Consider the following 26,170-nt stretch of genomic DNA (forward strand, 5'->3'; position numbering starts at 1 on the left):
TCAGTAAGTCAGCGAACATTATCTGTATCTCTGTCATTCATTGCCAGCCAATTTATCTCCTATCTTTCTCTCACCAGTCTATCTATATCCCCCTCCACACACCTACGTACACACCGCTCCCCCACACTCGCCCCCACACCTGGCTACACTCCCCCACACCCACACACACCCACACACCCACACACCCTCATACACCCATACACACAGCCTAAATAATAGCTTGGTGGTATCGTAGTGGTAGCAAGGGGAGTCCGAGTTCTCTCTACCGAGGCCGGACGCTAAATAGCCCCCATGTTTTCTATTGTGAGGGAGAAAATGACGATACAATACCCAGACTTTCAATAATTTCCCCGCCATTTCCCCTCCTCCAAACAAATAATTCCCCCGCCCCGTCTCCCCCGCCACAGATTACAAGGACATGTAAACATTACCTCCAATTGTCACAATTATCTTACACAAACGTCTATGAACATAACAGTAAATAAATGAATGTTTAGAAATGACAAATTGGCATGTATATATATATATATATATATATATATATATATATATATATATATATATCTTGAGGGGGGTCGAGTGAGGACAGGTTCCCGTGTTGAGGATCGAATGTCTTGTGGATTAGAATGTGGCAGACAATGATAGAGGAGGGGGGGTGGGTGGGGGGGATGGAGGGGGGGGGATGGAAATAGCTTGCGTATGAGGAAGAGGGAAGAGCACAATGTGGGGGAGAGGAGAGAAGCAGGAGGAGAATCAAGGAGTGAACGAAGTAGAAGAGAATAACTAGGAGTGAAGGGAGTAGAAACGGAGGGAAGGAAGAGAGGAGAGTGGAGGAGGAGAGTGATGATTGTGTGAGAGGTGGTGAGGGGGGGGGGGTGTGAGAGGGCATGACCCGAGGTGCCCCAGCTTCAGGGGCAAGGTGCCCGAGGTACTCATCTCCACCCTGCCCGACCTATCTTGAGGTGATTTCGGGGTTACCTAGCAGTAAAATAGGTACCTGGGAGTCAGTCAGCTGTCACGGGCTGCTTCCTGGGGGGTGGAGGCTTGGTCCAGGACCGGGCCGCGGGAACACTAATGCCCCGGAAGCCCCTCAAGGTAACCTCAAGGTAGTGTCCCCGCGGCCCGGTCCTCGACCAGGTCTCCACCCTCAGGAAGCAGCCCGTGACAGCTGACTAACACCCAGGTATCTATTTTACTGCTAGATAACAGGCGCATTAGGGTGAAAAAACTCTACCCATTGTTTCTCGTCGGCGCCCGGGATCGAACCCGGGACCACAGGATCACGCGTCCAGTGTTCTGTCAGCTCAGCCACCGGCTCAGACCTCCCTATATGGGCATTTTACCAGCTCCGTGGAACGATGGACAGCGTGAAGCTCCGAACCCAAAGTGCCAGGATCGAGCCCCTGTACTGCGCCTGGTAATTCAACCTAGACATCTGCAAATGAACAAATCCACATGGGCCGTGACGAGGATTCGAACCTGCGTCCGGGAGCATCCCAGACACTGCCTTAATCGACTGAGCTACGACAGGGTTAAAAGGGTTGAAACCGAAGTTCTACTGAACTTACTGGATCCCGTAGCCTCTCCCAGGCACAAACCAGGCTTTTACACAACCCCCCCCCCCCTCCCCTGCTAGAAATCTGCACTTTGAAAATATGCTTTAATTACACAAGTTGGTAGTTAGAAGAGACATGTTAAGCTAGCCACTCCCCCAATAGGTGTTCCTCCATTGAGAGTCGGACTACACGGACTCTCTTAAGCTGGACTATTAGACGCCGTCACCACATGAATATATCACAACACAATTGATCTATTGTTTACCTGTAGTTAAATATGGGTTGTTTATACCGTAGAGTTCTGTAGTTTGTTGTGTCTGTACGACACATATAACCCATCATAATGAGACAGATATTGCAGCCAAATTAGCGTGTAACAAGGATGAAGTTGAATTAGATCTAGGTATCCCTATCTCTGCTGTCAAAACTGTATTGGTCCAAACATTCACGTCTGAATTAGCAGTAAAATAGGTACCTGGGTGTTAGTCAGCTGTCACGGGCTGCTTCCTGGGGGTGGAGGCCTGGTCGAGGACCGGGCCGCGGGGACACTAAAGCCCCGAAATCATCTCAAGATAACCTCAAGATAGATAGGAAGGAAATTACTGACTCCCAACGACCTGAAAGTACTAGTATAAAAAGCTATGATTTGTTCAGATCTGAAACCTATCTTTATGGGCGGCACAAAACGTGGACCAGACTGTGCGACACAGTGGTTGCCAGGATCAGGTTGGGTTACCGTTACCTGTGGCAGGTGGCTACAGTTACCTGTGGCAGGTAGCTACCGTTACCTGTGGCAGGTGGCTACCGTTACCTGTGACAGGTGGTTACCGTTACCTGTGGCAGGTGGCTACCGTTACCTGTGGCAGGTGGTTACCGTTACCTGTGGCAGGTGGCTACCGTTACCTGTGGCAGGTGGTTACCGTTACCTGTGGCAGGTGGCTACCGTTACCTGTGGCAGGTGGCTACCGTTACCTGTGGCAGGTGGTTACCGTTACCTGTGGCAGGTGGCTACCGTTACCTGTGGCAGGTGGTTACCGTTACCTGTGGCAGGTGGCTACCGTTACCTGTGGCAGTGGCTACAATATGTAATAGTCTCACCTGTAAATATTCCGGTTTTCTTTAGAAGATCTTCGAGACGTTTATGGCGGATGCCGCGAGTCACTTGTTTTAATGTTTACACTGTGGGGGCTGCAGCTCCCGGGCCCCACACCACGGGGTAGGGGGGGGTGGGGCTGTAGCTCCCGGGCCCCACACCACGGGGCGGGGGTGGGGCTGTAGCTCCCGGGCCCCAACACCGCGAGGGTTGGAGTCCAACTAGTGGGTCGAGGCCGTGACGGCTCCTCCACCACTCGACACAGGTTACCAACACCTGTAAATATTATTATTTACGTTGATATCTTATGTCTAGTTAACTTTTATTTACACACAGCTTTGTAAAATACTCACCAGTTGTTTAGTAAGACATCATACTGTGTCTCAACACAGGGAAGTCAAGATTTTAATGTGTAATTAGCCCTGTTAGGCAATTATACCGCGCTGACACTCGTTTCAGTACCTCGGTAATGTTTACTAAGGGCTATAGTACAGGGAGGAGCTAGTGCCTGAGCCTCTCCAGGTCGAGCACTCGTTCCTGTATCTCAAGACTCTCCACAGTGACTGTTACAGCCCCAAGACTCTCCACAGTGACTGTTACAGCCCCAAGACTCTCCACAGTGACTGTTACAGCCCCAAGACTCTCCACAGTGACTGTTACAGCCCCAAGACTCTCCACAGTAACTGTTACAGCCCCAAGACTCTCCACAGTAACTGTTACAGCCCCAAGACTCTCCACAGTAACTGTTACAGCCCCAAGACTCTCCACAGTAACTGTTACAGCTCCAAGACTCTCCACAGTGACTGTTACAGCTCCAAGACTCTCCACAGTGACTGTTACAGCTCCAAGACTCTCCACAGTGACTGTTACAGCCCCAAGACTCTCCACAGTGACTGTTACAGCCCCAAGACTCTCCACAGTAACTGTTACAGCTCCAAGACTCTCCACAGTGACTGTTACAGCCCCAAGACTCTCCACAGTGACTGTTACAGCCCCAAGACTCTCCACAGTAACTGTTACAGCTCCAAGACTCTCCACAGTAACTGTTACAGCTCCAAGACTCTCCACAGTGACTGTTACAGCCCCAAGACTCTCCACAGTGACTGTTACAGCCCCAAGACTCTCCACAGTAACTGTTACAGCCCCAAGACTCTCCACAGTGACTGTTACAGCCCCAAGACTCTCCACAGTAACTGTTACAGCTCCAAGACTCTCCACAGTGACTGTTACAGCCCCAAGACTCTCCACAGTGACTGTTACAGCTCCAAGACTCTCCACAGTGACTGTTACAGCCCCCAAGACTCTCCATAGTGACTGTTACAGCCCCCAAGACTCTCCACAGTGACTGTTACAGCCCCAAGACTCTCCACAGTGACTGTTACAGCCCCCAAGACTCTCCACAGTGACTGTTACAGCCCCAAGACTCTCCACAGTGACTGTTACAGCCCCAAGACTCTCCACAGTGACTGTTACAGCCCCAAGACTCTCCACAGTGACTGCTACAGCCACCAAGACTCTCCACAGTGACTGTCAGTAAGGACTCTGCACTGAGAGATGTATCCCTCTCTCTCTCTTTGTGAGGGAGAGTTGTAAGACGCAAAGAGAGACGCAAAGAGAGACGCAAAAGAGGACGCAAAAGAGGACGCAAAAGAGAGACGCAAAAGAGGACGCAAAAGAGAGACGCAAAAGAGGACGCAAAAGAGGAAGCAAAAGAGGACGCAAAAGAGGACGCAGTTACAGACGCTTAACGAACAAGATAATCACCTTCACCTGAACAAGGTGATCAAACAATAAATGACAAAAAATAAAAATAAATAAATTAGCAAGATACAAGAACTCTTAGAACATAAAACAACGATTAAAAAAGATAACGAAAGTAACGAGGACTAACGAGACGCTGATAACGGAGACAAAGAATTAAATATACACCGGAATTACAAAGTATTAAATATACAACGGAAAGAATGTATTAAATATACACCGAGAATGATCTGATGTTCAGGAGGAGAAAAACTACACAACATCAAAAAGCAGAAGGTATTGACCCTTCATGTATACACTGTATCATGTGTATCGTGATCATGTGTACACACCTACAGGAAATGTATTTCGCAGGCGAGGAGTCACAATATCGTGGCTGAAGTATGTTGACCAGACCACATACTAGAAGGTGAAGGGACGAAGACGACGATGTTTCGGTCCGTCCCTTCACCTTCTAGTGTGTGGTCTGGTCAACAAAATATATTTTATCACTAAGCAGCAGATGTATTTTTTATCAGGATAAATAAATCATACAAGTGTGAATCCCGACGTGTAAGACACTATGTACATCAGTGTGTAGATTACTATGTACGTCTGCGTGTAGGACACACATAAAACTCACATATGTAGGTCACTGAAGGTCGTGTACACATGTAAGAGCCACTAGGAAGATCACCAGAGACAGGTCTGTGAACTAACCAGTATAAAAGAGCTCAGGATAGATGTCGGTGAGCTCTCAAGAGCGCACAAAAGAGCTACAAGGAGCAGAGGCATCAGCTGAGGCTCTGGGCGCTCTATAGTGACCGCCAGGAAGAGTTCTCTCGCTCCCTTGGCTCATTCAACACCATCACGGAGCTCAACACATCGTACCACATTACAGGAAAACTGAAAATGTGTTATTTTATCATTAATAGGCGGAGGTCCTAGTCACTAAATGGGTAGTCAGACCATTAAATGGGTAGTTAGACCATTAAATGGGTAGTCAGACCATTAAATGGGTAGTCAGACCATTAAATGGGTAGTTAGACCATTAAATGGGTCTTGGGAATCTCCGGTTTTGAGTGTTTTAACTAGTGGTAGCCAAGTGGTAATCAGCCCCATTTCCCATAGCTCTCTGCACTCTAATATTTATGCGTGCGCGTGTGTGTTTACTAGTTGTGTATACTAGTTGTGTTTTTGCGGGGGTTGAGCTTTGCTCTTTCGGCCCGCCTCTCAACTGTCAATCAACTGTTTACTAACTATTTTTTTTTTTTTTTTTTTTTTTTTTTTTTTTTTTTTTTCCACACCACACACACACACACACCCCAGGAAACAGCCCGTGACAGCTGACTAACTCCCAGGTACCTATTTACTGCTAGGTAACAGGGGCACTTAGGGTGAAAGAAACTTTGCCCATTTGTTTCTGCCTCGTGCGGGAATCGAACCCGCGCCACAGAATTACGAGTCCTGCGCGCTATCCACCAGGCTACGAGGCCCCGTGTGTGTGTGTGTGTGTGTGTGTGTGTGTGTGTGTGTGTGTGTGTGTGTGTGTGTGTGTGTGTGTGTGTGTGTGTGAATAAACATGAATATATTTTGATATATATGTGTACATGTGTATGTCAGTATGCACACACACACACACACACACACACACACACACACACACACACACACACACACACACACACACACACACACACACACACACGCACGCACACACATTCAGAGATCGATATTAAAGTTAAGATATAACATTATCAACGTGTATAACACATTTCTCAAGGAACAGATCCACGTGTTCACCAAACGCCAGAACAAATGAACACTCCTAGACACACACACACACAGATATAACAAGATCAAAACGATGAACAAGAAGGTGAAATAGTGCAATAGAACATTGAGTTAGAAAGTCCTTAGACAAGCGGCTGTTATAAAGAGCTCTGGTAAGGATAAGATACCAGGTTATCTTACAGCACGATATTAGCCTGTAAAGAGAGGTTCGAACTATTTCTGGGGGTTTCAGATTTCTAATGATCGAATTCCCTGTCGAATGACTTTACAGAAGACAGTTGATTGAACATTGTTTGATTTGTTATTTGTGATTATACATTAAAATGATTGATCAGTTAAGTCTCTGATTGGCTGATTATTACTCTTCATGGTTGAATGGCTAATTGCTCAAATGACTAATTGGTTTCATGATTGTTTGAATGATTAATTGGTTGAATGAATGGTTGCATATTCATTTGATTGATAGAATGTTGGGTTAGCTAATGTCTGTCATTTAGATTAGTTAACAAACAAATTTGTTGAAAGAGTGATTGATTAGTAAGAGATTGACTAAGGCTGATTGCTTTAATATTATGTCATTAACGTATTTAAAAGCAATTCTGAAATTGGAAAGTGTAGCATAGGATCCTGCCACGATGTTCTTTATGGGGTCCACAATGTTCTCTATGGGGTCCACAATGTTCTCTATGGGGTCCACGATGTTCTTTATGGGGTCCACAATGTTCTCTATGGGGTCCACAATGTTCTCTATGGGGTCCACAATGTTCTCTATGGGGTCCACGATGTTCTCTATGGGGTCCACGATGTTCTCTATGGGGTCCACAATGTTCTCTATGGGGTCCACAATGTTCTCTATGGGGTCCACAATGTTCTCTATGGGGTCCACGATGTTCTCTATGGGGTCCACGATGTTCTCTATGGGGTCCACAATGTTCTCTATGGGGTCCACGATGTTCTCTATGGGGTCCACGATGTTCTCTATGGGGTCCACAATGTTCTCTATGGGGTCCACGATGTTCTCTATGGGGTCCACGATGTTCTCTATGGGGTCCACAATGTTCTCTATGGGGTCCACGATGTTCTCTATGGGGTCCACGATGTTCTCTATGGGGTCCACAATGTTCTCTATGGGGTCCACGATGTTCTCTATGGGGTCCACGATGTTCTCTATGGGGTCCACAATGTTCTCTATGGGGTCCACGATGTTCTCTATGGGGTCCACGATGTTCTCTATGGGGTCCACAATGTTCTCTATGGGGTCCACGATGTTCTCTATGGGGTCCACGATGTTCTCTATGGGGTCCACGATGTTCTCTATGGGGTCCACAATGTTCTCTATGGGGTCCACGATGTTCTCTATGGGGTCCACAATGTTCTCTATGGGGTCCACAATGTTCTCTATGGGGTCCCCTGGTGGTTACTGGCCAGAACCATTCCTACATCTTGTTCTCTATCAGCATTCTTTAAAACTTTATTTTATAGGAAGTTTTTGTGGTTTGTGGGAAGAGTGAGTGTGTGAGTCTGTGTTCTGCTGTTCCACAGTCTATAAGGAGGTGTTTGTTCACTTTGAATTGCATTTGGTAAATGTTGCTCCGTGCAGTCATTATGTTCAGGCCTTGTTGTGGGGGCAAGACAGTGGTGTAAGTTTCTTATCTTTCCCTGGCACGGTGTGTGTGTGTGTGTGTGTGTGTGTGTGTGTGTGTGTGTGTGTGTGTGTGTGTGTGTGTGTGTGTGTGTGTGTGTGTGTGTGTACATATTGGCTCTAAAGAGAGGTTTACGATCATGTCTGTATTGATGCCAACTCTGTCACAGAGGAAGACATCTTGTCATAAACCCAGCACCATCTCCTCACACCCACATACATACATACATACATACATACATACATACATACATACATACATACATACATACATACATATATACATACACATCCATACACACGCGCACATACATATACACATAACACCCCCAACCCCCCCCCCCTACACAAACACATCTCAAACACACATAAAACAAGCACACATCAACAAACACACACACACCAACCCACAATAAAAACAATTTTTAAGACCTGAACCGAAAAAAAACAAAATCCGTACATCCCTGCTGCCATAAAAGATGATTTATTCTAACAAAACAAATCCCAACATTCTTCTAAGAATTTTGACTTGAAGCTCGACCCATTAATGGCCTGAGGGTCGCCGGGGCACGGAACTACCAGTTATTATTCCCAGACAACTGTCGCGCCGATGTCAGCTATTTTCACCGAACCATAGAAAACGGAACACAATGTTAGAGAGAAAGCGACCCAAACAAAGATGGCGGCTGGGCGCTTGCTGACCAACATCTCGTAAAGTAGATGGTTGGTACCGCATAATGACAAAAGGATGAGGCTACCCCTCTAGCCCGCCCTATCCCCTCCTCCTATATACAAAACAAATGGAGTTACAGTCCGCAGTGTGTAGTGTGTGTGTGTGTGTGTGTGTGTGTGTGTGTGTGTGTGTGTGTGTGTGTGTGTGTGTGTGTGTGTGTGTGTGTGTGTGTGTGTCGCATCTCAGTAGAAACAATGCCGTGACGCTGCCTCTTGAAGACTTCACACTTTCTCTCGCTGTTGTAAAATGTAAGTGAATGGGTGAATAAATGAATATGCATGTGTACACACACACACACACACACACACACACACACACACACACACACACACACACACACACACACACACACACACACACACACACACACACACCAATGTGTGCTCACGAATAGGTAAGTACACATCGGGGTACGAGAGCTATCGCTCGATCTTGCAGACACAAATAGATGAGTACACACACACAATACGAAGAAACTGATGAATGAAGAGAGACTGAATGAACTGGACCTCTCTACTCTCGGTGAAAGAAGGAATAGATCAGACATGATAACGACGTAGAAGATACTAAAGGAGAGAATAACAAAGTAGATATAGAAACAATGCAATCCACAGATAATCAACAATTAATGTTGATTGTCAATTATTTAATTGTGAATTAATTAATGTGAATCTGGCCCCTGGCGCAATGCTGCCTAACCGTTACTACTGAGAAGACCAATGTTGCACAATACTGTCAGTCATGATAACCTTGCAAGAATGGCAAGCGAGTCTTGAGAAAATTATCTCAACATTGCACAGCAACACTCTGATACTGAGGATGTCTTATGTGTCCGGATAAACGGGTGTGGATGTCTTAAGTGTCCGGATAAACGGGTGTGGATGTCTTAAGTGTTCGGATAAACGTGTGAGGATGTCTTATGTGTCCGGATAAACGTGTGGGGGATGTCTTAAGTGTCCGGATAAACGTGTGAGGATGTCTTAAGTGTCCGGATAAACGAGTGGGGATATCTTAAGTGTCCGGATAAACAGTGCCAAGGCAGCCACTGAACAGCGACAGCGCGATCTGGATCGAGAAGAAAAACGTATATAGAAGTATATGAAAAACTTAAGCAAACATGAGCTTGAAGTAACATAAAATATGAGAAAATACATCCAAAGTTCAAGAGAGTTTTGAAGATGATACCAAAAAAGAGAAGGAATTCTACGAACGCTAACATGTCCAAAGCCAAGATATCATGTATGTTAAAAATGAGAAAACAACTACAAATTTCTAAACTGTTGACTGGAAGGAGTTTGAATGTGTTTTGGTAAGAGAGAAGACTATGACAGGGAGAACCCGCTGAGATAACCAGTAACACAAACATATCACGATGACGAGGAAAAACACCAACGCGATTAGCTCATGATAACACATTTCTGAGCATAAGAGAATAGGAAGATATATACAGGACGAGAAAACGCCTCTGAAGTTGATCTTCAGTATGTTAAACCGATGCTGGAAATTCTGAAAATGTTAAGATGTGCAATGGAAAGAAGACTAACAATTCGATAACACAGACTAAAGAGATCAATTTAAAACTAGACTGAGTAAGATCGAAGATTTTTCCCTACTGAGTAACCAGCCTATTATACCACTTTTCACTCGTATACGTTAAATAAGGCCAACAATATTTTGTAGTTAAAAATGAAAGTGGCTGGCGAAAGTGACCTACTGTCCCGTTTTCTGTTTTGGGTCCTCTGGTAGGTTAGGAGAGGAGCCCCGTCACCATTGCTGTCAAGGGAGTGTCTTTCAAGGCTACTCTCAAGGCTAATCTTTCTCTCTCGCTCTCCCAATCTTCTCTGTCCCCTGCTCCTCAGCCTCCCTCCCTCCCTCTCTCTCTCTCTCTCTCTCTCTCTCTCTCTCTCTCTCTCTCTCTCTCTCTCTCTCTCTCTCTCTCTCTCTCTCTCTCTCTCTCTCGCTAACAAACTCCCTGATAACAATAACATCAATGTTGTCCTGAAATATATTAACAAACAAAAGGTGTATTGAGCCTGATTGTTAAATAATAACATCAAAATAATATTGGCTGAATGTTAATTGTTAAATTACTCGTCTTGAACGTTTCCGGTTTAATCTGTAATTAGAGATATTTTAACATGAATGGAAGCATTGAGTACTGCGTTAATGATGCTTAAAACTGTTGTGGATGGTGTGATTATGTGGTGTTGTGGTGTTGTGGTGTTGTGGTGTTGTTGTGGTGTGGTGTTGTGGTGGTGTGGTGTTGTGGTGTTGTGGTGTTGTGTTGTGTTGTGTTGTGGTGTTGTGGTGTTGTTGTGTTGTTGTGGTGTTGTGTTGTGGTGTTGTTGTGTTGTTGTGGTGTTGTGTTGTGGTGGTGTTGTGGTGTGGTGTTGTGGTGTTGTGGTGTTGTGGTGTTGTTGTGTTGTTGTGGTGTTGTGTTGTGGTGTTGTGTTGTGGTGTTGTTGTGGTGTTGTGTTGTGGTGGTGTTGTGGTGTGGTGTTGTGGTGTTGTGGTGTTGTTGTGTTGTTGTGGTGTTGTGTTGTGGTGTTGTGTTGTGGTGTTGTTGTGGTGTTGTGGTGTTGTGGTGTTGTGGTGTTGTTGTGGTGTTGTGTTGTGGTGTGGTGTTGTGGTGTTGTGGTGTGGTGGTGTGGTGTTGTGGTGGTGTGGTGTTGTGGTGTTGTTGTGTTGTTGTGGTGTTGTGTTGTGGTGTTGTGTTGTGGTGTTGTGGTGTTGTGGTGTGGTGTTGTGGTGTGGTGGTGTTGTTGTGTTGTTGTGGTGTTGTGTTGTGGTGTTGTGTTGTGGTGTTGTGGTGTTGTGGTGTGGTGTTGTGGTGTGGTGGTGTTGTGGTGGTGTGGTGTTGTGGTGTTGTTGTGGTGTTGTGGTGGTGTTGTGGTGGTGTTGTGGTGGTGTTGTGGTAGTGTTGTAGTGTTGTAGTGTGGTGTGGTGGTGTTGTGGTGGTGTTGTGGTGGTGTTGTGGTGGTGTTGTTGTGGTGTTGTAGTGTTGTAGTGTGGTGTGGTGGTGTTGTAGTGTGGTGTGGTGGTGTTGTGGTGGTGTTGTGGTGGTGTGGTGGTGGTGTTGTGGTGTTGTGGTGTTGTGGTGGTGTTGTGGTGGTGTTGTGGTGTTGTGGTGGTGTTGTGGTGTTGTAGTGTTGTAGTGTGGTGTGGTGGTGTTGTAGTGTGGTGTGGTGGTGTTGTGGTGGTGTTGTGGTGGTGTGGTGGTGGTGTTGTGGTGTTGTGGTGGTGTGGTGTTGTGGTGGTGTTGTGGTGGTGTTGTGGTGGTGTTGTTGTGGTGTTGTAGTGTTGTGGTGTGGTGTGGTGGTGTTGTGGTGGTGTTGTGGTGGTCTTGTGGTGGTGTGGTGGTGTTGTGGTGTTGTGGTGGTGTTGTGGTGGTGTTGTGGTGTTGCGGTGGTGTTGTGGTGGTGTTGTGGTGGTGTTGTGGTGTTGTGGTGGTGTTGTGGTGGTGTGGTGGTGTTGTGGTGTTGTGGTGGTGTTGTGGTGTTGCGGTGGTGTTGTGGTGGTGTTGTGGTGGTGTTGTGGTGTTGTGGTGGTGTTGTGGTGGTGTGGTGGTGTTGTGGTGTTGTGGTGGTGTTGTGGTGGTGTTGTGGTGTTGCGGTGGTGTTGTGGTGGTGTTGTGGTGTTGCGGTGGTGTTGTGGTGGTGTTGTGGTGGTGTTGTGGTGTTGTGGTGGTGTTGTGGTGGTGTGGTGTTGTGGTGGTGTTGCGGTGGTGTTGTGGTGGTGTTGTGGTGGTGTTGTGGTGTTGTGGTGGTGTTGTGGTGGTGTGGTGGTGTTGTGGTGGTGTTGTGGTGGTGTTGTGGTGGTGTTGTGTTGTAGTGGTGTTGTGGTGTTGTGGTGGTGTTGTGGTGGTGTTGTGGTGGTGTTGTGTTGTAGTGGTGTTGTGGTGTTGTGGTGGTGTTGTGGTGGTGTTGTGGTGGTGTTGTGGTGGTGTTGTGGTGGTGTGGTGGTGTTGTGGTGTTGTGGTGGTGTTGTGGTGGTGTTGTGGTGGTGTTGTGGTGGTGTTGTGGTGGTGTTGTGGTGGTGTTGTGTTGTAGTGGTGTTGTGGTGTTGTGGTGGTGTTGTGGTGGTGTGGTGGTGTTGTGGTGGTGTTGTGGTGGTGTTGTAGTGCAGTTATGATGCTGTTCACCCTGGGTGTTGTAGTGTGGCGGTGCTGGCGCCACACACAACACCTTCCTTGTTCCTATACACAAAGTCCAAATGGTCGATGCATACTCAAGACCTGGTCTCACATACGTTATATATCATACTAGCAAAGTCCTTTTGACTATGTTGTAATGTATTGGAATACCAGTAGCATAACTTGCAACTAGATCAACATACTGTAGTAATACAAGAGTCATACTGTTCCACTCTGTATACTGCATACTTGAGTATGTACACATCTAGTTGTGCTTGCGGGGGTTGAGCTCTGGCTCTTTGGTCCTGCCTGTTTTGTGGTCTTTTGCCGCCAGGAATTTCAGGGTCTGAAACGAGACATTTCCGCTAGTGGGTCGGTCTCTCTCTCTCTCTCTCTCTCTCTCTCTCTCTCTCTCTCTCTCTCTCTCTCTCTCTCTCTCTCTCTCTCTCTCTCTCTCTCTCGCTATCTCTATCTCTTTCTATCTCTTTATCCTTGAAGAATATTGTTTCGTTAACCGACTTTTTCCTCCTGTTCCTTGCTAATTTCTAATTTCTTAATTCCTTCTTCGTCTGATTGTGGCTCACTAATTCAAGAAGTCATCTCGATATTCCCTCCTCCTCCTCTTCCTCCTCCTCCATCCCCTGCACAGTGATGGCGTGGAAGCATACATCGTGCCGGAGGTCCAGTCATATTTCCCTGAGGGCCGGCGCGCAGGCGTGCGTGTGTCGCTGGGAGGGATGCCGGGGCGTGCGGTTGGTGGTCGTCACTTGTCTAGCCTCTCGCAGTTACTGGCGTGGCTCCCAACCGCGCGCCCTCTCACCAAACATCCATCCCCCCCCTTTCAACCGGCCGCCACGGCCGGATAGACGAAGACTCAAGGTAAGTTGAGGACGTCTCGTGGCTGCTACAACCGGCCATCTCAATCCTGCTTTTGTTTACATCTTACGACGTCTCCGGCGACTGGCGAAACTTCGCGTTCTTTCCTTTCGGTGGTTTGGTGGTGGTGGTTTAGACGCAGGTGTGGGAGACGCAGGTGTAGGAGAGGCAGGTGTGTAGTGTGTCGTCTTCCTCGTACATACCTGCCAGCACGTGGGACGTCTCAGAGACCATGCAGCAGCAGCAGCAGGTGTCTGCCCCTTCGACGACCTGAGAAAATTCTGCCCATTTTGGAAAACTGGAAGAACTTCAAGAAGACTTTCCCAGAGACCAGATGACCTGATATAGGTAGTTCCGAGCGGCTGTTTACACACTCTGCGACTCCAGGTGTGGCGGGAGCATGTGTGTAGTGAGCCAGCACACACCTGACATGTCATGGTGGGCTGGCTGACACGTGTGTGGTGTTCTGACACATGTGACACTGAAGGTGTGATAATAGACTGCCTGCTGACACTATAAGTGCGATAACAGACTGCCTACTGACACTGTGTGATAACAGACTGCCTGCTGACACTATAAGAGTGATAACAGACTGCCTACTGACACTATAAGTGTGATAACAGACTGCCTGCTGACACTGTCTGATAATAGACTGCCTACTGACACTATAAGTATGATAACAGACTACCTACTGACACTATAAGTGTGATAACAGACTGCCTACTGACACTGTATGATAACAGACTGCCTGCTGACACTATAAGTATGATAACAAACTGCCTGCTGACACTGTATGATAATAGACTGCCTACTGACACTATAAGTATGATAACAGACTGCCTGCTGACACTATAAGTATGATAACAGACTGCCTGCTGACACTGTATGATAACAGACTGCCTGCTGACACTATAAGTATGATAACAGACTGCCTACTGACACTATAAGTATGATAACAGACTGCCTGCTGACACTGTATGATAACAGACTGCCTGCTGACACTATAAGTATGATAACAGACTGCCTGCTGACACTGTATGATAACAGACTGCCTACTGACACTATAAGTATGATAACAGACTGCCTGCTGACACTATAAGTATGATAACAGACTCCCTACTGACACTATAAGTATGATAACAGACTGCCTACTGACACTATATGATAACAGACTGCCTGCTGACACTATGAATGTGATAACAGACTGCCTACTGACACTATAAGTATGATAACAGACTCCCTACTGACACTATAAGTATGATAACAGACTCCCTACTGACACTATAAGTATGATAACAGACTGCCTACTGACACTATAAGTATGATAACAGACTGCCTACTGACACTATAAGTGTGATAACAGACTGCCTACGGACACTATAAGTATGATAACAGACTGCCTACTGACACTATAAGTGTGATAACAGACTGCCTACGGACACTATAAGTATGATAACAGACTGCCTACTGACACTATAAGTGTGATAACAGACTGCCTACGGACACTATAAGTATGATAACAGACTGTCTACTGACACTATAAGTGTGATAACAGACTGCCTACTGACACTATAAGTATGATAACAGACTGTCTACTGACACTATAAGTATGATAACAGACTGCCTACTGACACTATAAGTATGATAACAGACTGTCTACTGACACTATAAGTGTGATAACAGACTGCCTACTGACACTGTGTGATAACAGACTGCCTGCTGACACTATAAGTATGATAACAGACTGCCTACTGATACTATAAGTATGATAACAGACTGCCTGCTGACACTGTGTGATAACAGACTGCCTGCTGACACTATAAGTATGATAACAGACTGTCTACTGACACTATAAGTATGATAACAGACTGCCTGCTGACACTATAAGTATGATAACAGACTGCCTGCTGACACTGTGTGATAACAGACTGCCTGCTGACACTATAAGTATGATAACAGACTGCCTGCTGACACTGTGTGATAACAGACTGCCTACTGACACTATGAGTATGATAACAGCCTGCCTACTGACACTATAAGTATGATAACAGACTGCCTACTGACACTATAAGTATGATAACAGACTGCCTACTGACACTATAAGTATGATAACAGACTGCTTGCTGACACTATAAGTATGATAACAGACTGCCTACTGACACTATAAGTATGATAACAGACTGCCTGCTGACACTGTGTGATAACAGACTGCCTACTGACACTATAAGTATGATAACAGACTGCCTGCTGACACTATCAGTATGATAACAGACTGCCTGCTGACACTATCAGTGTGATAACAGACTGCCTACTGACACTATCAGTATGATAACAGACTGCCTGCTGACACTGTGTGATAACAGACTGCCAACTGACACTATAAGTATGATAACAGACTGCCTACTGACACTATAAGTATGATAAAAGACTGCCTACTGACACTATCAGTATGATAACAGACTGCCTGCTGACACTATCAGTGTGATAACAGACTGCCTACTGACACTATCAGTATGATAACAGACTGCCTGCTGACACTATCAGTGTGATAACAGACTGCCTACTGACACTATCAGTATGATAACAGACTGCCTGCTGACACTATCAGTATGATAACAGACTGCCTGCTGACACTATCAGTATGATAACAGACTGCCTACTGACACTATCAGTATGATAACAGACTGCCTGCTGACACTATCAGTATGATAACAGACTGCCTGCTGACACTATCAGTATGATAACAGACTGCCTACTGACACTATCAGTATGATAACAGACTGCCTACTGACACTATCAGTATGATAACAGACTGCCTGCTGACACTATCAGTATGATAACAGACTGCCTACTGACACTGTGTGATAACAGACTCAATATCATCAGCAAAATCAAAATACAAAAAAATCCCAAATTATATTTCCTTGGAAGAAACCGAGACAAATCTTAAATAATCCACATTAACAACTGGGACTTGTTAATGGACTTGTTAATGGACTTGTTAATGGACTTGTTAATGGACTTGTTAATGGACTTGTTAATGGACTTGTTAATGGACTTGTCAATAAACTTGTCAATGGACTTGTCAATGGACTTGTTAATGGACTTGTTAATGGACTTGTTAATGGACTTGTTAATGGACTTGTCAATGGACTTGTCAATGGACTTGTCAATGGACTTGTTAATGGACTTGTCAATGGACTTGTTAATGGACTTGTTAATGGACTTGTCAATGGACTTGTTAATGGACTTGTTAATGGACTTGTTAATGGACTTGTTAATGGACTTGTTAATGGACTAGTTAATGGACTTGTTAATGGACTTGTCAATGGACTTGTTAATGGACTTGTTAAAGGTCTTAGCGTAAACCAGACTTAGTGTAGTGAAGCAGGAGTACGAGGAGAGAGGAGAGTCCACCTCACTAACAAGCGTCAACAACCAATTAGACACCAACGACCACGTGCTCTGGAGTGGCCACACACGAGGCTAAATGACTCAAGTTTGATACGTTGTTCGGTATTAACGAGATGTATTAAAGAGAGGCAGGTGTTAGAGAGACGCTGGTATTAGAGAGACGCAGGTATTAACGAGACGCAGGTATTAACGAGACGCAGGTATTAACGAGACGCAGGTATTAACGAGACGCAGGTATTAACGAGACGCAGGTATTAACGAGAGGACGGAATTAGAACAGGTATTAAGCAGGTATTAGAGAGACGCTGGTATTAGAGAGACGCAGGTATTAACGAGACGCAGGTATTAACGAGACGCAGGTATTAACGAGACGCAGGTATTAACGAGACGCAGGTATTAACGAGACGCTTGTATTAACGAGACGCAGTTAATAACGAGACGCAGGTATTAACGAGACACAGGTATTAACGAGACACAGGTATTAACGAGACAAAGGTATTAACGAGGCGCTGGTATTAACGAGACGCTGGTATTAACGAGACGCAGATATTAACGAGACAGATATTAACGAGACGCAGGTATTAACGAGACGCAGATATTAACGAGACAGATATTAACGAGACGCAGGTATTAAAGAGACGCAGGTATTAACGAGACGCAGGTATTAACGAGACGCTGGTATTACGAGACGCAGGTATTAACGAGACGCAGGTATTAACGAGACGCAGGTATTAACGAGACGCAGGTATTTACGAGACGCAGATATTAACGAGACAGATATTAACGAGACGCTGGTATTAACGAGACGCAGATATTAACGAGACAGATATTAACGAGACGCAGGTATTAAAGAGACGCAGGTATTAACGAGACGCAGGTATTAACGAGACGCTGGTATTACGAGACGCAGGTATTAACGAGACGCAGGTATTAACGAGACGCAGGTATTAACGAGACGCTTGTATTAACGAGACGCAGGTATTAACGAGACGCAGGTATTAACGAGACGCAGGTATTAACGAGACACAGGTATTAACGAGACGCTTGCATTAACGAGACGCAGGTATTAACGAGACGCAGGTATTAACGAGACGCAGGTATTAACGAGACGCTTGTATTAACGAGACGCAGATATTAACGAGACGCTGGTATTAACGAGACGCTTGTATTAACGAGACGCTTGTATTAACGAGACGCTTGTATTAACGAGACGCTTGTATTAACGAGACGCAGATATTAACGAGACGCTGGTATTAACGAGACGCAGGTATTAACGAGACGCAGGTATTAACGAGACTCCGGTATTATCGAGACGGATATATTAACGAGACGCAGGTATTAACGAGACGCAGGTATTAACGAGACGCAGGTATTAACGAGACGCAGGTATTAACGAGACGCAGGTATTAAAGAGACGCAGGTATTAACGAGACGCAATTAATAATGAGACGCAGGTATTAACGAGACGCAGGTATTAACGAGACGCAGGAATTAACGAGAAGCAGTTAATAACGAGACGCAGGTATTAACGAAACGCAGGTACTAACGAGACGCAAGTATTAACGAGACGCAGGTATTAACGAGATGCAATTAATAACGAGACGCAGGTATTAACAAGACGCAGGTATTAACGAGACGCAGGTATTAACGAGACGCAGGTATTAACGAGACGCAGGTATTAACGAGACGCAGGTATTAACGAGACGCAGGTATTAACGAGATGCAATTAATAACGAGACGCAGGTATTAACGAGATGCAATTAATAACGAGACGCAGGTATTAACGAGACGTAGGTATTAACGAGACGCAGGTATTACCGAGACGCAGGTATTAACGAGACGCAGGTATTAACGAGACGCAGGTATTAGCAAGACGCAGGTATTAACGAGACGCTGGTATTAACGAGACACAGGTATTAACGAGACGCTGGTATAAATGAGACGCAGGTATTAACGAGATGCAGGTATTAACGAGACGCTGGTATAAATGAGACGCAGGTATTAACGAGATGCAGGTATTAACGAGACGCTGGTATTAACGAGACGCAGGTATTAACGAGACGCTAGTATTAACGAGACGCAGGTATTACCGAGACGCAGATATTAACGAGACGCAGGTAATAACGAGGCGCAGGTATTAACGAGACGCAGGTACTAACGAGACGCAGGTATTAACGAGACGCAGGTATTAACGAGATGCAGATATTAACGAGACGCAGGCATTAACGTGACGCTGGTATTAACGAGACGCTGATATTAACGAGACGCTGGTATTAACGAGACACAGGTATTAACCACACGCAGGTATTAACGAGACGCTAGTATTAACGAGACGCAGGTATTAACGAGACGCTGGCATTAACGAGACGCAGGTAATAACGAGACACACGTATTAACGAGACGCAGGTATTAACGAGACGCAGGTATTAACGAGACGTTAGTATTAACGAGACACAGGTATTAACCAGACGCAGGTATTAACGAGACGCAGGTATTAACGAGAAACAGGTATTAACGAGACACAGGTATTAACGAGACGCAGGTATTAACGAGACAGGTATTAACGAGACGCAGGTATTAACGAGACACATGTATTAACGAGACGCAGGTATTAACGAGACGCAGATATTCACGAGACGCAGGTATTAACGAGACGCAGATATTAACGAGACGCAGGTATTAACGAGACGCAAGTATTAACGAGACGCAGGTATTAACGAGACGCAGGTATTAACGAGACAGGTATTGACGAGACGCAGGTATTAACGAGACACATGTATTAACGAGACGCAGGTATTAACGAGACGCAGGTATTAACGAGACGCAGATATTAACGAGACGGAGGTATTAACGAGACTCAGGTATTAACGAGACGCAGGTATTAACGAGACGCAGGTATTAACGAGACGCAGATATTAACGAGACGCAGGTATTAACGAGACGCAAGTATTAACGAGACGCAGGTATTAACGAGACGAAAGTATTAGCGAGACGCAGGGAACAGCGCTAATGTAGCTGCGTTGTTGCCGCCGGCGGCTCCAGAACGTGCGGCCGCTACTTGCGGGTGTGGTCGCTACTTGCGGGTGTGGCCGCTACTTGCGGGTGTGGCCGCTACTTGCGGGTGTGGCCGCTGCTTGCGGGTGTGGCCGTTACTTGCGGATGTGGCCGCTACTTGCGGGTGTGGCCGCTACTTGCGGGTGTGGCCGCTACTTGTGGGTGTGGCCTCTACTTGCGGGTGTGGCCGCTACTTGCGGGTGTGACCGTTACTTGCGGATGTGGCCGCTACTTGCGGGTGTGGCCGCTACTTGCGGGTGTGGCCGCTACTTGCGGGTGTGGCCGCTACTTGCGGGTGTGGCCTCTACTTGCGGGTGTGGCCGCTACTTGCGGGTGTGGCCGTTACTTGCGGATGTGGCCGCTACTTGCGGGTGTGGCCGCCACTTGCGGGTGTGGCCGCCACTTGCGGATGTGGCCGCTGCTTGCGGGTGTGGCCGTTACTTGCGGATGTGGCCGCTACTTGCGGGTGTGGCCGCTACTTGCGGGTGTGGCCGCTACTTGCGGGTGTGGCCGCTGCTTGCGGGTGTGGCCGCTACTAGCGGGTGTGGCCGCTGCTTGCGGGTGTGGCCGCTACTTGCGGGTGTGACCGCTACTTGCAGGTGTGGCCGCTACTTGCGGGTGTGGTCGCTACTTGCGGGTTTGGCCGCTGCTTGCGGGTGTGGCCGCTGCTTGCGGGTGTGGACGTTACTTGCGGGTGTGGCCGCGGCTTGCGGGTGTGGCCGCTGCCTGTGGGTGTGGCCGCTGCTTGCGGGTGTGGCCGCTGCTTGCGGGTGTGTCCGCCACTTGCGGGTGTGGCCGCCACTTGCGGGTGTGGCCGCGGCTTGCGGGTGTGGCCGCTGCCTGTGGGTGTGGCCGCTGCTTGCGGGTGTGTCCGCCACTTGCGGGTGTGGCCGCCACTTGCGGGTGTGGCCTCTGATTGCGGGTGTGGCCTCAATTTGCGGGTGTGGCCGCTACTTGCGGGTGTGGCCGCCATTTGCGGGTGTGGCCGTTACTTGCGGGTGTGTGGCCGCTACTTGCATGTGTGGCCGCCACTTGCGGGTGTGGCCTCAATTTGCGGGTGTGGCCGTTACTTGCGGGTGTGGCCGCCATTTGCGGGTGTGTCCGCCACTTGCGGGTGTGGCCGCCACTTGCGGGTGTGGCCGCTGATTGCGGGTGTGGCAGCCATTTGCGGGTGTGGCAGCCATTTGCGGGTGTGGCCGCTGATTGCGGGTGTGGCCGCTGATTGCGGGTGTGGCCGCTGATTGCGGGTGTGGCCGCCATTTGCGGGTGTGGCCGCTGATTGCGGGTGTGGCCGCCACTTGCGGGTGTGTCCGCCACTTGCGGGTGTGTCCGCCACTTGCGGGTGTGGCAGCTACTTGTGGGTGTGGCCGCCACTTGCGGGTGTGGCCGCCACTTGCGGGTGTGGCCGCCACTTGCGGGTGTGGCCGCCACTTGCGGGTGTGGCCGCTACTTGCGGCGTAGCCGCTACTTGCGGGTGTGGCTGCTGCTTACAGGTGTGGCCGCTACTTACGGGTGTGGCCGCTGCTAACGGGTGTGGCCGCTACTTGCGGGTGTGGCCGTTTCTTACGGGTGTGGCCGCTGCTTGCGGGTGTGGCCGCTGCTTACGGGTGTGGCCGCTGCTTGCGGGTGTGGCCGCCACTTGCGGGTGTGGCCGCCACTTGCGGGTGTGGCCGCTGCTTGCGGGTGTGGCCGCCACTTGCGGGTGTGGCCGCTACTTGCGGGTGTGGCCGCTACTTGCGGGTGTGGCCGCTGCTTGCGGGTGTGGCCGCTGCTTGCGGGTGTGGCCGCCACTTGCGGGTGTGGCCGCCACTTGCGGGTGTGGCCGCCACTTGCGGGTGTGGCCGCTGCTTGCGGGTGTTGCCGCTGCTTGCGGGTGTGGCCGCTGCTAACGGGTGTGGCCGCTACTTGCGGGTGTGGCCGCTACTTGCGGGTGTGGCCGCCACTTGCGGGTGTGGCCGCTACTTGCGGGTGTGGCCGCTGCTTGCGGGTGTGGCCGCCACTTGCGGGTGTGGCCGCCACTTGCGGGTGTGGCCGCCACTTGCGGGTGTGGCCGCTGCTTACGGGTGTGGCCGCTGCTTGCAGGTGTCCGCTGCTTGCGGGTGTGGCCGCTACTTGCGGGTGTGGCCGCTACTTGCGAGTGTGGCCGCTACTTGCGGGTGTGGCCGCCACTTGCGGGTGTGGCCGCTGCTTGCGGGTGTGGCCGCTACTTGCGGTGGTGGCCGCTACTTACGGGTGTGGCCGCTACTTGCGAGTGTGGTCGCCACTTGCGGGTGTGGCTGCTGCTTACGGGTGTGGCCGCCACTTGCGGGTGTGGCCGCTGCTTACGGGTGTGGCCGCTACTTGCGGGTGTGGCCGCTACTTGCAGGTGTGGCCGCTACTTGCGGGTGTGGCCGCTACTTGCGGGTGTGGCCGCTACTTGCGGGTGTGGCCGCCACTATCGGGTGTGGCCGCCACTAGCGGGTGTGGCCGCTGCTTACGGGTGTGGCCGCTACTTGCGGGTGTGGCCGCTGCTTGCGGGTGTGGCCGCTACTTGCGGGTGTAACCGCTGCTTACGGGTGTGGCCGCCACTTGCGGGTGTGGCCGCTACTTGCGGGTGTGGCCGCTTCTTGCGGGTGTGGCCGCTACTTGCGGGTGTGGCCGCCACTTGCGGGTGTGGCTGCTGCTTGCGGGTGTGGCCGCTGCTTGCCGGTGTGGCCGCCACTTGCGGGTGCGGCCACTATCTGCGGGTGTGGCCGCCACTTGCGGGTGTGGCCGCCACTTGCGGGTGTGGCCGCTACTTGCGGATGTGGCCGGTCCTTGCGAGTGTGGCCGCCACTTGCGGGTGTGGCCGCCACTTGCGGGTGTGGCCGCCACTTGCGGGTGTGGCCGCCACTTGCGGGTGTGGCCGCTGCTTGCGGGTGTTGCCGCTGCTTGCGGGTGTGGCCGCTGCTAACGGGTGTGGCCGCTACTTGCGGGTGTGGCCGCTACTTGCGGGTGTGGCCGCCACTTGCGGGTGTGGCCGCTACTTGCGGGTGTGGCCGCTGCTTGCGGGTGTGGCCGCCACTTGCGGGTGTGGCCGCCACTTGCGGGTGTGGCCGCCACTTGCGGGTGTGGCCGCTGCTTACGGGTGTGGCCGCTGCTTGCAGGTGTCCGCTGCTTGCGGGTGTGGCCGCTACTTGCGGGTGTGGCCGCTACTTGCGAGTGTGGCCGCTACTTGCGGGTGTGGCCGCCACTTGCGGGTGTGGCCGCTGCTTGCGGGTGTGGCCGCTACTTGCGGTGGTGGCCGCTACTTACGGGTGTGGCCGCTACTTGCGAGTGTGGTCGCCACTTGCGGGTGTGGCTGCTGCTTACGGGTGTGGCCGCCACTTGCGGGTGTGGCCGCTGCTTACGGGTGTGGCCGCTACTTGCGGGTGTGGCCGCTACTTGCAGGTGTGGCCGCTACTTGCGGGTGTGGCCGCTACTTGCGGGTGTGGCCGCTACTTGCGGGTGTGGCCGCCACTATCGGGTGTGGCCGCCACTAGCGGGTGTGGCCGCTGCTTACGGGTGTGGCCGCTACTTGCGGGTGTGGCCGCTGCTTGCGGGTGTGGCCGCTACTTGCGGGTGTAACCGCTGCTTACGGGTGTGGCCGCCACTTGCGGGTGTGGCCGCTACTTGCGGGTGTGGCCGCTTCTTGCGGGTGTGGCCGCTACTTGCGGGTGTGGCCGCCACTTGCGGGTGTGGCTGCTGCTTGCGGGTGTGGCCGCTGCTTGCCGGTGTGGCCGCCACTTGCGGGTGCGGCCACTATCTGCGGGTGTGGCCGCCACTTGCGGGTGTGGCCGCCACTTGCGGGTGTGGCCGCTACTTGCGGATGTGGCCGGTCCTTGCGAGTGTGGCCGCCACTTGCGGGTGTGGCCGCCACTTGCGGGTGTGGCCGCTACTTGCGGGTGTGGCCGCCACTTGCGGGTATGGCCGCCACTTGCGGGTGTGGCCGCTGCTTGTGGGTGTGGCCGCCACTTGCGGGTGTGGCCGTTTCTTGCGGGTTTGGCCGCTGCTTGCGGGTGTGGCCGTTACTTGCGGGTGTGGCCGCTACTTGTGGTGTGGCCGTTACTTGCGGGTGTGGCCGTTACTTGCGGGTATGGCCGTTACTGGCGGGTGTGGCCGTTACTTTCGGGTGTGGCCGCTACTTGCGGGTGTGGCCGTTACTTGCGGGTGAGGCCGCCACTTTCGGGTGTGGCCGCTACTGGCGGGTGTGGCCGCTACTTGCGAGTGTGGCCGCTACTTGCGAGTGTGGCCGCTACTGGCAGGTGTGGCCGCTACTGGCAGGTGTGGCCGCTACTTGCGAGTGTGGCCGCTACTTGCAGGTGTGGCCGTTGCTTGCGAGTGTGGCCGCTACTTGTGGGTGTGGCCATTACTTGCGGGTGTGGCCGTTACTTGCGGGTGTGGCCGTTACTGGCGGGTGTGGCCGTTACTTGCGGGTGAGGCCGCCACTTGCGGGTGTGGCCGTTACTTGTGGGTGTGGCCGCCACTTGCGGGTGTGGCCGTTACTTGTGGGTGTGGCCGCTACTGGCGGGTGTGGCCGCCACTTGCGGGTGTGGCCGCCACTTGCGGATGTGGCCGCTACTGGCGGGTGTGGCCGCTACTTGCGGGTGTGGCCGCCACTTGCGTGTGTGGCCGCCACTTGCGTGTGTGCCCGCCACTTGCGGGTGTGGCCGCTACTTGCGGGTGTGGCCGCTACTTGCGGGTGTGGCCGCTACTTGCGGGTGTGGCCGCCACTTACGGGTGTGGCCGCTGCTTGCGGGTGTGGTCGCTACTTGCGGGTGTGGCAGTTACTTGCGGGTGTGGCCACCACTTGCGGGTGTGGCCGCTACTTGCGGGTGTGGCCACCACTTGCGGGTGTGGCCGCTACTTGCGGGTGTGGCCGCTACTTGCGGGTGTGGCCGTTACTTGGGGGTTTGGCCGCTTCTTGCGGGTGTGGCCGCTACTTGCGGTGGTGGCCGCTACTTGCGGGTGTGGCCTCTACTTGCGGGTTTGGCCGCTGCTTGCGGGTGTGGCCGCTACTTGCGGTGGTGGCCGCTACTTGCGGGTTTGGCCGCTGCTTGCGGGTGTGGCCGCTACTTGCGGTGGTGGCCTCTACTTGCGGGTTTGGCCGCTGCATGCGGGTGTGGCCGCTACTTGCGGGTGTGGCCGCCACTTGCGGGTGTGGCCGCTACTTGCGGGTGTGGCCGCTACTTGCGGTGGTGGCTGCTACTTGCGGTGGTGGCCGTTACTTGCGGGTGTGGCCGCTACTTGCGGGTTTGGCCGCTGCTTGCGGGTGTGGCCGCTACTTGCGGGTGTGGCTGCTACTTGCGGGTGTGGCCGTTACTTGCGGGTGTGGCCGCTGTTTGCGGGTGCGGCCGCTGTTTGCGGGTGTGGCCGCTACATGCAGGTGTGGCTGCTACTTGCGGGTTTGGCCACCACTTGCGGGTGTGGCCGTTACTTGCAGGTGTGGCCGCTGTTTGCGGGTGTGGCCGCTGCTTGCAGGTGTGTCCGCCACTTGCGTGTGTGACCGCTACATGCAGGTGTAGCCGCTACTTGCGGGTGTGGCCGCCACTTGTGGGTGTGTCCGCCACTTGCGGGTGTGGCCGCTACTTGCGGGTGTGTCTGCTACTTGCGGGTGTGGCCGCTGCTTGCGGGTGTGGCCGCCACTTGCGGGTGTAGCCGTCACTTGCGGGTGTGGCCGCTGCTTGCGGGTGTGGCCGCTACTTGCGGGTGTGGCCGCTACTTGCGGGTGTGGCCGCTACTTGCGGGTGTGGCCGCCGCTTGCGGGTGTGGCCGCCACTTGCGGGTGTAGCCGCTACTTACGGGTGTGGCCTCTACTTGCGGGTGTGGTCGTTACCTGCGGGTGTGGCCGTCACTTGCGGGTGTGGCCGCTGCTTGCGGGTGTCGCCGCTGCTTGCGGGTGTGGCCGCTGTTTGCGGGTGTGGCCGCTACTTGCGGGTGTTGCCGCTGCTTGCGGGTGTGGCCGTTGTTTGCGAGTGTGGCCGGTGCTTGCGGGTGTGGCCGCTGTTTGCGGGTGTGGCCGCTACTTGCGGGTGTGGCCGCTACTTGCGGGTGTGGCGGTAACTTGCGGGTGTGGCCGCTGCTTGCGGGTGTGGCCGCTACTTGCGGGTGTGGCCGCTACTTGCGAGTGTAGCCGCTA

The 26,170-nt window shown here is 50.9% G+C and overlaps 1 protein-coding gene across 1 annotated transcript in view; it reads left to right on the forward strand.

Moving 5' to 3' along the window:
* Positions 1–13,472: 13,472 nt before the first annotated feature.
* The window catches only part of LOC123758257 (protein amalgam), a gene marked incomplete in the record, with an annotated part of 95,084 nt that continues 82,386 nt past the window's right edge, over positions 13,473–26,170 (forward strand). Inside the window, 1 exon segment of the mRNA XM_069322516.1 lies at positions 13,473–13,569.

This window comes from Procambarus clarkii, chromosome 11 (assembly GCF_040958095.1).
Source record: "Procambarus clarkii isolate CNS0578487 chromosome 11, FALCON_Pclarkii_2.0, whole genome shotgun sequence".
Lineage (NCBI taxonomy): Eukaryota > Metazoa > Arthropoda > Malacostraca > Decapoda > Cambaridae > Procambarus > Procambarus clarkii.